General features: G+C 45.2%; 1 protein-coding gene across 1 annotated transcript in view; it reads left to right on the top strand.

The window, feature by feature from the left end:
* Positions 1-331: 331 nt before the first annotated feature.
* LOC126092881 (cadherin-89D) overlaps positions 332-12407 on the top strand; it is a 407126-nt gene continuing 395050 nt past the window's right edge. The window contains exon 1 of the mRNA XM_049908645.1: positions 332-478. The gene's annotated coding sequence lies outside the window, so the exon portion shown is untranslated. The remainder of the gene's footprint in view (positions 479-12407) is intronic.

Genomic DNA, 12407 nt, shown 5'->3' on the forward strand with positions numbered 1-12407 from the left:
GTAATCGTCATTAAAACATCTTTGCAAGTGAATCGTCTTGGGATTGTCAGAATCTTCCAAAAAATCCTGTATTCTTCTGCCCTGCGGCAAACGGAATATGCGGTCAGCTCTCCGAGTAGCAGGATGTGACGGAGCAGCGGACCAAAAAACCGTCGCCGGACGAATACCTGTCCGCCGCGTCACGACGCGTCGTCTGGAGCGGCGGCGGCTGCTCTCAGAGCTGATTGCGCACGCTGCTCGCGTAGCGGCGCTGCGGTCGCCCAACATGGCGGCCACACTTTAGCGCGGCGGGAGAGCCCAAACTGGCTCCAGTAAGCCGCGGTAGGCCGCCCGGTGCACTGACAGTGGCTCTGTACGACTTCTCTGCCGACAACAATCGCGTGCGTCCGTCTGTGTTGACGCCGCCCGGACACACCGTTGCATTGTTCCGTCGTCACATGGCGCAATCCGTCCTTTCTCCAATTTTCCACTAACGCTGGTGAGTGAAGAGCACAATATTCAAATTTAGCGATTCTGACGCCATGTAAACATTGTGACTCCCCCTCGCAGTCTTGGCGTCAGATTTTTGTTGTTATCATTATTTCCTCTTAAATCAACGTCAGTTGCTGATAGCCATCAGTGACGAAAACAGTACTAACATGACGCTATGCCGTAAAATATACCATCTTTTAAGCACGAAGAAGAGGCAGTGCAAATGACAACCTGCTGTGGATTAGTGAACTATGGAAAACATCCAGATAACAGAAAAACACACACTTTTTCAAACGTTTGTGCGAAAGCAGGTGGAGTGTTGTAAAAGTGTGTGTGACTCCTGTAGTGTAATATTAATTGCAGAAAGTGAAACACAACAGAAGTGCTCAATATATATGATAAATAATCCATGCAACTCACGAGCGTTTCCACGGGAATTAGAAATGATGTACTTTGTGGCAGAAAAATGTAAAAATGTGCGTTTTGATTTTCAAGCAATTACTTTGAAAGAAAATATTTAAATCGTTTGTCGGGCAACTGTATCTTTGAGAGCCATGAAGACAAACAAATCCTGATTTCGCTACCTGTCAAATAACCACTTACGTGGAACTCTTTCGGAAAATCGAATTAAATCTAAATTGTGGTGAGTGGCATGAGATAAAATTCATTCTTACGCTGCCTCGTTTAACAATTTCTTCTCTTGCATTTATCTGTGACTGAAACCAGACAAAACACGGCATTGTTGTTGGCAATTAGAAGTGCTATGAACTACACAAATGGTATCATTTTTGTGTCTTGACGTTGAAAAATACGTTGAAATAATGCCATATACTATGGACTTTCGCCATTTCCAGAGTATTCGTCATGACAAAGAAGTAATTTTCTGCACTCGTTGCCTCTCAGAAACGAAAAGGAACCCGCCTGTCACTCTGGCGGTCAGCATCCTCTTTGCTGTACAGGACTTCACCAAATAGAAGAGGTAGATTCTAATCTAACATCTCTATTTCTGTGAGTCCTGTACAGCTCCTACGATACAGAAGACGAATGATACACTGAAATAGAAGAGAGGACAAAATAACAAATGGGTTAAATGGCTCTGAGCACTATGCGACTTAACTTCGGAGGTCATCAGTCGCCTAGAACTGAGAACTAATTAAACCTAACTAACCTAAGGACATCACACACATCCATGCCCGAGGCAGGATTCGAACCTGCGATCGTAGCGGTCGCTCGGCTCCAGACTGTAGCGCTTAGAACCGCACGGCCACTTCGGCCGGCGACAAAATAACAGAAACGACGCGAATGGTAAAGGAAATCAGCTGTCGCCGTGTTAAACAAACTGTCCTACAGTAATTTTTTAAAATGTCAATTTATTGGCTTTCTGTTCCTGCCCGTCCAGTCATCTCAATAATGGAAAGACAATACGACTATGTATTGGACATGATTGTCTTGTCGTGTAATGATACGAACATAAGAACAACACAACATCCAGCCTCTGAGGGGAAATGTCCGACCAGGCCGAGAATCGAACCTGTATCCTTTCAGATTACAATCTGCCGCACTGAGCGCACAGTGAGGCGGACGGGGAGTAATTTAGGGGAACCACAGAATACCTAATTACAGCAGTCGGTCGGAAGTCTGAATCCTGGGTCAGTGACATTTAAATGGCAGCAAGATTCGTGTGGAAGAGTGCGCCATGAAACCAGCTCGATTATTACACATTCAAAATGTATGTTATAATTTTTTTTCTTTTGAAAACGCCATTCATGATCCTTCTTTGGAATTTAGCTAATCCACTGTATTCGTGATGAGCATCTCTGTCCCGGGTTATAGCCAGGAGGTTGGGTGCGTATTTAGGGCGATCGTTGGGGAGACAGGTGTTTCGTACTCAGGCTACCGTGGACGATGCTTTCGTGGGTCACCTATCGAATGCTGGTCGGGCGTTGCTGCATATGGAAGGTGATTCATACACCTTGGTGGAAGCCTCACTATGCCTATTAATGAGATAGCGCATTTTGTTTGACTTTAAACATGGGCGTAGAAAGAATTTCTTAGCGAATGTCCCATTCTGTGTGCTGTGATGCACTAGTTTCCGTAAATCTAGGAAAAAATGTTGCACGAAGTCATAAAGTTGTGTATCGTATGTATTGCAACGTGTGTTGTGTGTCGCTTGCAACATAGCTGCCGCCTTAAAAGCGTGACAAAGCTAAAATAAAACATGGAATTACAGTTGATGCAAATAAGTTATTCGAACTTAATGTGGCCGGCCGGAGTGGCCGAGCGGTTCTAGGCGCTACAGTCTGGAGACGAGCGACCGCTACGGTCGCAGGTTCGAATCCTGCCTCGGGCATGGATGTGTGTGATGTCCTTAGTTTAGTTAGGTTTAATTTGTTCTAAGTTCTAGGCGACTGATGACCTCAGAAGTTAAGTCGCATAGTGCTCAGAGCCATTTTTGAACTTAATGATTCAGATGTACACAATGAATGTTTTCGTCTCGGTGCTGCACAATAGATTTTAACAACGAAGTTTGATATTGCTAATGATTGTGTATGCGACCTTCATACGAGCTAGATGCCTCTAATCGTGCAAAGCATCTCTCAGCGAGATAAGAATTTTGGGTGGGAGTCAGTACGCCGCCAAAGGTGTGTTATCTTTGCAGGAAGTTCCTACAGTTCTTCAAGGACAGCTCCTATCAGGGCGGTAGACCAAGGATCTGGGAAAAACGACTGTGACCAGCAACGCGTCCCCTACAGCATCACCGACGTGGACCGTGGAGCCGGCCAGTGTGGCCGTGCGGTTCTAAGCCCTTCAATTTGGAACCGCGTGGCCGCTACGGTCGCAGGTTCGAATCCTGCCTCGGGCATGAATGTTTGTGATGTCCTTAGGTTAGTTAGGTTTAAGTAGTTCTAAGTTCTAGGAGACTGATGACCACAGCAGTTGAGTCCCATAGTGCTCAGAGCCATTTGAACCATTTTTGTGGACCGTGGGATTCAGGTCGCGAGGTCGAGCTGGTCGCTTGGTGCTTTGAATTGTATGTCGTTGGAGACATTCTTCCACGACGAGATCTCTGTCTGACCGAGCCCTGTTGTGTCGTTTATGGAAACACCAAATATTGCACCAGCATGATTATGCATATTAACAGCAACGTGGTCAGTTCCACTGATCCACGCAGTAACAGTTCCATATCGAAAGATACGGAGGTCCGAGCGTTCACCTATAGCTTCATCGTTGGCTGCGATAGCTGAGGAAAACGGCATGAATCACTTGCGAATTGCCCGAAGGCGTGGCTAGCCTATTGGAAGAGATAGGCCATAGCCTTCATCTCGATTTGTGAATATGGTATCTAAGAACTTTGCATTGCGTGGTCGTTAGGTATCGTCAAGTTCAGTACTTCTAAGCAGATAAAGTATTCCAATTTCCAACCTTCTTGTTCACAAATCGTAGAAATTGTGTCTACAAATGTGAGGTATCCTGGATTCGAAAATTCATGCCTCATATGAGTATCATGTGCGCTGACTGTTCAGTTATTGTCAGAAAGACCTTTCCATTGGAATTTACTATTCTCCACATTGTTTATGCGTTTAGAATTGTTATGGGTAGATGATACTCATTATGTTTCATATCTCCACGTCAGTGCTAGGCATTCACGGAAGGCTTTTGTTGTATTTTTCAAGTAACGATTCCGTTATCGAGACAGTGGATTTTACAATTATACTCCGTTATGAAGGCATGATGTTATATGAAATGATTCTGTTGTCGATACTTATTTATTTATTGTCAGTTTATGTGAGAAGTGCCCGCATCTCGTGGTCGTGCGGTAGCGTTCTCGCTTCCCACGCCCGGGTTCCCGGGTTCGATTCCCGGCGGGGTCAGGGATTTTCTCTGCCTCGTGATGGCTGGGTGTTGTGTGCTGTCCTTAGGTTCGTTAGGTTTAAGTAGTTCTAAGTTCTAGGGGACTGATGACCATAGATGTTAAGTTCCATAGTGCTGAGAGCCATTTGAACCATTTGAACCATCTGTGAGAAGTCATATGTCTGTAGCAAGAGACTGCATCGTCACAGAGGAAATTACCCTATTGATATATAGAGCCAGTAAGTATTAGTCAGTCCTTCTGTAAATTTCCTTTCGATATTCGCTCACCTAAACTATCAAATGTTTAGTAGACAAAACCATACATGCTAGGAAAAAGCACCAATATTTGTTTAAATAGCTTTCAACAGGTCCAGCCACACATACACTATTGATCAAAAGCATCCTGATACCTGGCCGAAAATGACTTACAAGTTCGTGGCGCCCTCCATCGGTAATGCTGGAATTCAGTATGATGTTGGCCCACCCTTAGCCTCGATGACAGCTTCCACTCTCGCAGGCATACGTTCAATCAGGTGCTGGAAGGTCTTGGGGGATGGAGCCCATTCTACACGGAGTGCTGCACTGTGGAGAGGTATCGATGTCGGTCGGTGAGGCCAGGCACGAAGTCGGAGTTCCAAAACATCCCACAGGTGTTCTATAGGATTAAGGTCACGAATCTGTGCAGGTCAGTCCATTACAGGGATGTACTGAAACCACTCTGCCACATGCCGTGCATTATGACCAGGTGCGCGGTTGTGTTGAAAGATGCAATCGCCATCCCCGAATTGCTCTTCAACTATGGGAAGCAAGAGGGTGCTTAAAACATCAATGTAGGCCTGTGCTATGATAGTGCCACGCAAAACAAGGGGTGCAAGCCCCCTCCAATGAAGATACGGCCACACCATAACACCACCGCCTCCGAATTTTACTGTTGGCACTACGCACGCTAGCAGATGACGTTCACCGGGCATTCGCCGTACCAACACCCTGCCATCTGATCGCCACGTTGTGTACCGTGATTCGTCTCTCCACACAACGTTTTTCCACTATTCAATCGTCCAATGTTTACGCTCCTTACACCAACTGAGATGCCGTTTGGCATTTACCGGCGTGATGTGTGGCTTATGAGCAGCCGCTCGCCCATGAAATCCAAGTTTTCTCACTTCCGCCTAACTATCATAGTACTTGCAGTGGATCCTGATGCAATTTGAAATTCTTGTGTGGTGGTCTGGATAGATGTCTGCCAATTACACATTACGAACTTCTTCAACTGTCGGTGGTCTCTGTCAGTCAACAGCCGAGGACGGCCTGTACGCTTTTGTGCTGTACCAGCCCCTTCAAGTTTCCACTTCACCATCACATCGGAAGCAGTGGAACTAGGGATGTTTAGGAGTGTGGAAATCTCGCGTTCAGAAGTATGACACAAGTGACACGCAGTCACCTGACCACGTTCGAAGTCCGTGAGTTCCGTGGAGCTCTCTCACGGTGTGTAATGATTACTGGTGTCGCTGATATGGAGTACCTGGCAGCAGGTGGCAGCACAATGCACCTTATATCAAAAGAGTATGTTTGTGGGGGTGTCCGGATACTTTTGATCACATAGCGGATTCTTATACGTGGCCACTGACACACTTTTCAGGCTGCTTCTTTCCTGTGTTTCTCAACAAGTATTTATGGTTTACTTGAGCAGGGTATTCTTCCATTAGCGAAGAGTGTGACTGGCTACTTTTAAATGGTTTTCACAGGAAGGTATTGCAGATATGAGCATTAAGCCTGGTTATGTGTGATGAATCCTCGTGTGCCCAAATCGATCCCACCCCAAATCAATCCCACTAATCTAAATAAAGCGTAAATTCCAAAATGATACGTAGTCATCAGTCATCAGTCGTGGAATGTGAAAATGCTGTCGTTTTTCAAACGTTTGTAGAACGATGCCCGCCTGGCGCTTCGAGGTTGGTCACGAAAGACAAGTGATTGTGTACAGTGGGGAAGCCGCTGTTACGAGTGTTGGCTTTCGTACAACTTCTCACTGCCCATCCCATCTGGATTTTTTCTGTACCGTAGATATTATTTAAGATACAATCAGAATACGCATCAGCTATTTACTAGTAAGCAGGTTTTGGAAGGGAGATAACGGGTTCGTTAGGGACGGACATCAAGCTGGGAAAGGGGAAGAAAATCAGCTTTATTCTTTTGAAAGGGAGAACTCCCCTTTCGCCATAAACTGAAGCGAAGCACGTTCGAAGAATTACAACGGGCCTTTCCAACGAGCCGATGAAAGGTAGGCAGCATAAGTTTCACGCTGTTATAGCCTGTAAATTTGAAAAATCTGGAGGCATTACGACTATCATTAATATTTTAGCATTACGTAATATAAACGACACAATTACTTGACGAAATACAGCAGCCACACTCTTCTCTTATAGCTTTATTTACGGCAAGACACATTCCGGGCTCTCATCCACCTTCAGTTGGCGTAACACACGTTTATATTCGTCACTATAACGTTTTTGTCGACTGCATTTTGGACACTGCAATTTCCTTTTGTTCTGTAATTTGTGTTTCGTTTTGCGACCATTATATCCATAGTACACCCTCCATTTAAGTTCACTGACGCGGCACAGCATTTGCCTGGAGGCCGAATAATGCAGTCAATAAAACATTATGTTGACGAAGATATGCATTACCTCACAAAAGAAGGGAAGCACCCGGAAGACATGTTTGGATGCAATGTAACTTAGTATACATACACACCATCGGCGGGTATGTAAATGATTAGAGCTGCAACTCTGTGTGACAGGTAGTACGGCCACCAAGAGTGCACTAGTGCTGTTCGCATTTAGCATTTTTACCAGGTTGGCTCTGAGCACTATGCGACTTAACGTCTGCGATCATCTGTCGCCTAGAACTTAGAACTAATTAAACCTAACTAACCTAAGGATATCACACACATCCATGCCCGAGGCAGGACTCGAACCTGCGACCGCAGCGGTCGCTCGGTTCCAGACTTCAGCGCCTAGAACCGCACGGCCACTCTGCCCGGCATTTTTACCAGGCTTTGTAGAGTTTATAAGGGGTGTAAACAGCATCAGATGTTGAGTGGTCGCTGTGAAGGACACGGAGATGCCGAGTCCTAGTGTGAGTCAGAGTTGTCGGCATCTGACAGGGTTCGAAAGGGGCCTCATTGTTGGCTTCCATTTGGCTAACTGGCCAAGTAGGGCAATATCCAGACTTATAGGGTGTTCGGATGAAACAGTGGCCCGGTGTTGGACTGCATGGGAGGGCAAGCGTAATCGTCGTCACGGTTCCGGCCGACCACGTCTGACTGACCACCTCAAGGGAGGATCGCTAAATTGTGCACCAAGCATATCACGACACCTTCACATCTCTGCTTGCCACCCGAGAACAACGAATGGGCGCCCTGCAACATTCTGTCAGCTTGCACCATTGGTCGGAGACTAGCAGCAGCCGGTCTAGCGAATTAACGTCCCATGTGTAGGCTACCGTTAACATCACAGCACCAACGGCTGCGTTTGGAGTGGTGTCGTGACTGGGAAGCACTGACTGCTCGCAAGTGGCGTCGCATTATCTTCAGCAATGTATTGCGGCTCGGTACTACCCTTGATGACCATCTGTAGTAAGTATGGCGACGACCTGGAGGAAGGTCCATTTCATCCAAAGTTTTGGAGAGACAAAATGCTGTTACCCATGGGGTCACGGTTCGAGGACTCCTCACGTCGTGGCTGGTAGTGATCGAGGGAACTCTGACGGCATGTCGGTGCGTCACGGACATCCTGCACGCGTATGTGTTAATTCTCGTGCTACACTATCTTTGTTATGAACAGACGAAACTGCAATCGTCCGACTATAACTGTGGGTTCCCTGATTGTTCTGGGAGAAGGCTCATTGGAACTACAACAGACGAAATATTAGTTCACATTATTTCACGAATGATAAAAAGATAACGAGATACAATCATTTGCCACATGGGTGTTGATAGTTTACAACTGTCACTGACTTTTAAAGCATCACCTGGTTCTCTAAATAACAGACTGTTATCCAGAAGAACAATGTTCAACTTTCACAAAAGTCCATTTCTATCTGAGACTTGAATAACACTTGTCCTACTCGATAACTGCTTTCGCTGAGGTGATGAAGAGGGGCAAAGCTCTTCCCAGCACGGCTCTACAGTGACCTTTGTATGAGGGCGCTGCTGAGCTGAGAGAGAGGGCGTGTCTTCATCAGCCTCTCCCATCCGTCGTTGCAGACTGCAGCAAGGGATTGCTAATGTTATCAAAGTGCGTTGCCGACTTTGATGTGGCGCTGCGATCTCTGAATGATGCCACAGTCTTGGTACGATTTTTCAGCATTACACTGCTTGTCCACACACGGCACGTATCTGTATGAAATGTCTGCGTAATGTGGAATTATTCCCACGACCAGCAGATCCACAGATCTATCCCCAATAGAACATCTGTTGGACTAGTACCGATGTCAGCTCTGACCCAGTGTCAGTATCCCATACAGCAACGACACGTGGAACGGTTGTGGATCACAGGATGCAATGGCTTTTTGATCCTCTACCCAACCGAATCAGAATGTACATCCAGGCCAGAAGGTGTGCGACCTCATACTAATAAACGGGCTCTTACTGCCAATTTCATTGTAAATTTGATTAGTTTCTGGGATTTCTGACCTCAGCAAGTAAAAACGGAAACGTTACAGGATCACTTTGTTATCCATCTGTTCAGAACGCTTTTTCTCAGAAATGGGTAGACGTATCTAGTTGAAATTTATGCCACATATTAAAGTTGATAATCACTTGGCAATGTAAAAAATATCAGTCAATACATAAATGGTCATTTATGTTACATATTTTGATACCTCACCGGTATTGATACCGATAACAGATGAAAATCGTCGAAATTCTCGATTTCCGGGATGGGTGAACTACCTGTGCACGTAATTAAGTTCGTACGTAGCCGACGGTGCTCGACTACTGCTCGTTCTTATCCAGATTTTTCGTAATCACTGTAATAACATCACAAACTGCCTCAAACCTCGCCTTTTTGTGCTTCACATTTGTCACGGAGTGTCTAAGCGAAGTGCAAAATGGATGGAAGTCTGAAACACGGTTTGCTATAAAGAATAATGTGTGTGGTTACTGTATTTCTTCAAGCAATTCAATCATCACACACGGAATTGATCTACCGTTAAAGTAATACATATTTAAGAATTAACTAATGTCTTTCAATATCAGCTACTATGACAATGGATGACTGATTCAGATTTACGGACGCTCAGTACCAAGTTTTGTTCCAGGTACCAATTGCATAGACAATTACTCTCACTGACATACTGTAAAGCAGTATGTAACTCAGCGTGCGTTGGTCACCGCGTTGGAGTCACGTATTGCTGTCTTGATCTAGATATATTGCAGGTGTTTTATGCCTTTCGCACAAATTTGCACTAAGCATTGCGATGCAAACCGCGCCGTGTACGACCCAACCGAGTACACCCAGATGTGATCACCTGCAGTTACTGAGCGATTCTCCAAGCGCCGCTTTAACACGTCCCATACAACGCTCTATCCAGGACTTGTCACATCTCCCAAAGAATGACGCAGTCTTCACTGTGGTGTAACATAGGAGCGTCACAGTGATGCTTTACAGTGCAGGCGCTAAAAAAGAGACGTTGTAAATCACCAAGGGGTCTACCATTAACTTTCCGAGATCATACATACCAGAAAGAGTCCAAGAGCCTATTACTTCCATGCAATATAATCATGACGGTAAGTTCAGAGCAATTTAAGATTTAGTAGAGACTTTCAGCTTGCATAGCGCGCACCACTCTCAAACCCAAGAAGAGGGGTGAAATGTCAGGGTCGACGATTACAGTCTACAACACACGGTGGCCTGCAGAGTTTAAATGCAGCTGAAGTTACCCTCACTCCACGGCACACTCTGAAGAGGACTGAATAGTGGCGTGCACTGTTATATGACCTCAAGAGCTGTATGCAGGTTAAGTTCCCTAAATGAAGTTTTCTTTCTTGGCTAGGACTGAAGTCGGCCACTCCCGCGTCACGTGCAACATATTTCATTTCTTTATATACACTGAAGAGCCAAAGAAACTAGTACACCTGCTTAATATCGTGTAGCACGCAGAAATGCCGCAACACAACGTGGCATGGACTCAGCTAATGCTGAAGTAGTGCTTGAGAGAAATGACACCATTAATCCTACAGGGCTGTCCATAAATCCGTAAGAGTACGAGAGAATGGAGATCTCTTCTGAAGAGCATGTTGCAAGGCAGCCCATATATACTCAATAATGTTCATGTCTAGGGAGGTTGGTGGCCAACGGAAGTGTTTATACTCAGAAGAGTGTTCTTGGAGCCACTCTGTGGCAATTCTGGACGTGGGGGGTGTCGTATTGTCCTGCTGAAATTGTCGAAGTCCGACAAAATACACAGTGCACATGAATGGATGCAGGTGATCAGACAGGATGCTTACGTACGTGTCACCTGTCAGATTCATATCTAGACGTATCAGGGGTCCCATGTTATACCACCTGCACACGTCCCATATCATTACAGAGCTTCCACCAGCTTGAATAATCCCCTGCTGACATGCAGGGTCGACGGATTCATGAGGTTGTCTCCATAACCGTACACGTCCATCCACTCGACACAATTTTAAACGAGACTCGTCCGACCAGGGAACATGTTTCCAGTCAGCAACAGTCCAATGTCGGTGTCGACGGGGCCAGGCGAGGCGTAAAGTTTTATGTCGTACAGTCATCAAGGGTACAGGAGTGGGCCTTCGACTCGGAAAGCCCATATCGATGATATTTCGTTGAATGGTTCGCAAGCTGACACTTGAAATCTGCAACAATTTGCGGAAGGGTTGCACTTCTGTCATGCTGAACGATTCTACTCAATCATTGTTGATCCCTTTCTTGCAGGATCTTTCTCCGGAGAACTGATTTTTTACCGGATTAGTGATATTCACTGTACACTCATGAAATGTTCGTACGGGAAAATCCCCACTTCATCGCTACCCTGGAGATGCTGTGTCCCATCTCCTGGTGCTCCGACTATAACATCACCTTCAAGCTCTTTTAAATCTTGATACCTGCCATTGCAGCAGCAGTAACCGATCTAACAACTGCGCCAGACAATTGTTGTATTACATAGGCATTGCCGACCGCAACGCCGCATTCTGTCTGTTTACGTATCTCTGTATTTGAACACGCATGCCTATACTAGTTTCTTTGGCACTTCAGCGTGTTTACCTTATTATTTTTTGCCCTTTTGGCTGTCTTTAGTACCACAGAGGGTAATCCGTGATGTGTTAATTAATGAACTATGATAACTATCTTTTTCAATTCAGTGTTTTCAAAATTTTCGTTTCTTCGTCGTTCCTGAGGAGAACTTCTTCATTTTTTTTATCAGTCCAGTTACATTTCAACGTCCCAAACGCTTCGATTCCCTTCTTGTTGGGTTTTGCACAGTCCATAATTCTGTTTCAATTATTCTGTCTTCCAGATGTACGGTATCAGAAATTTGTTTCTCAGGTTGCGGCCTATGTTTGGTACCAGTAGTCTTCTTTTAGCGAAAAATATCCGCTTTGCCTTTGCCAGGCTGCTTTTATCCTCCTTGCTGCGTCTGTAACGTGCTATTCTACTTCCATGGTACCAGATTTCCGTCATTAGTCTACTACTGGGTCCCTAGTTTTGATATTTGATTTATCATAGCCATATTTTTTCTACTCTTTATTTATTTATTTGTACTGCAGCTTGTGTTCCTGACATAGGCAGTAATATTTGCTTCAAATTGCGCTCACATGTTTCTTTCAGTTTCGTTTTTATAACTGAACCGCAACTGTCAGTGTGAGTTTGTTGAAAATATTAAATATTATCTCACGTAATCAACTTCCATCCAGCGTGAAATTCATAAAATTTCATGCCGCTCAAGTTATGGTAACATTCGCTATTATCCTTTCCGCTGAATTCATCTAAATTCTAAAGGCTAGAAGGAAAACTGAGCCGGCCGCTGTGGTCGAGCGGTTCTAGGCGCTTCAGTCC

This window comes from Schistocerca cancellata, chromosome 1 (genome assembly GCF_023864275.1).
Source record: "Schistocerca cancellata isolate TAMUIC-IGC-003103 chromosome 1, iqSchCanc2.1, whole genome shotgun sequence".
In the NCBI taxonomy this organism is placed as follows: Eukaryota; Metazoa; Arthropoda; class Insecta; order Orthoptera; family Acrididae; genus Schistocerca; species Schistocerca cancellata.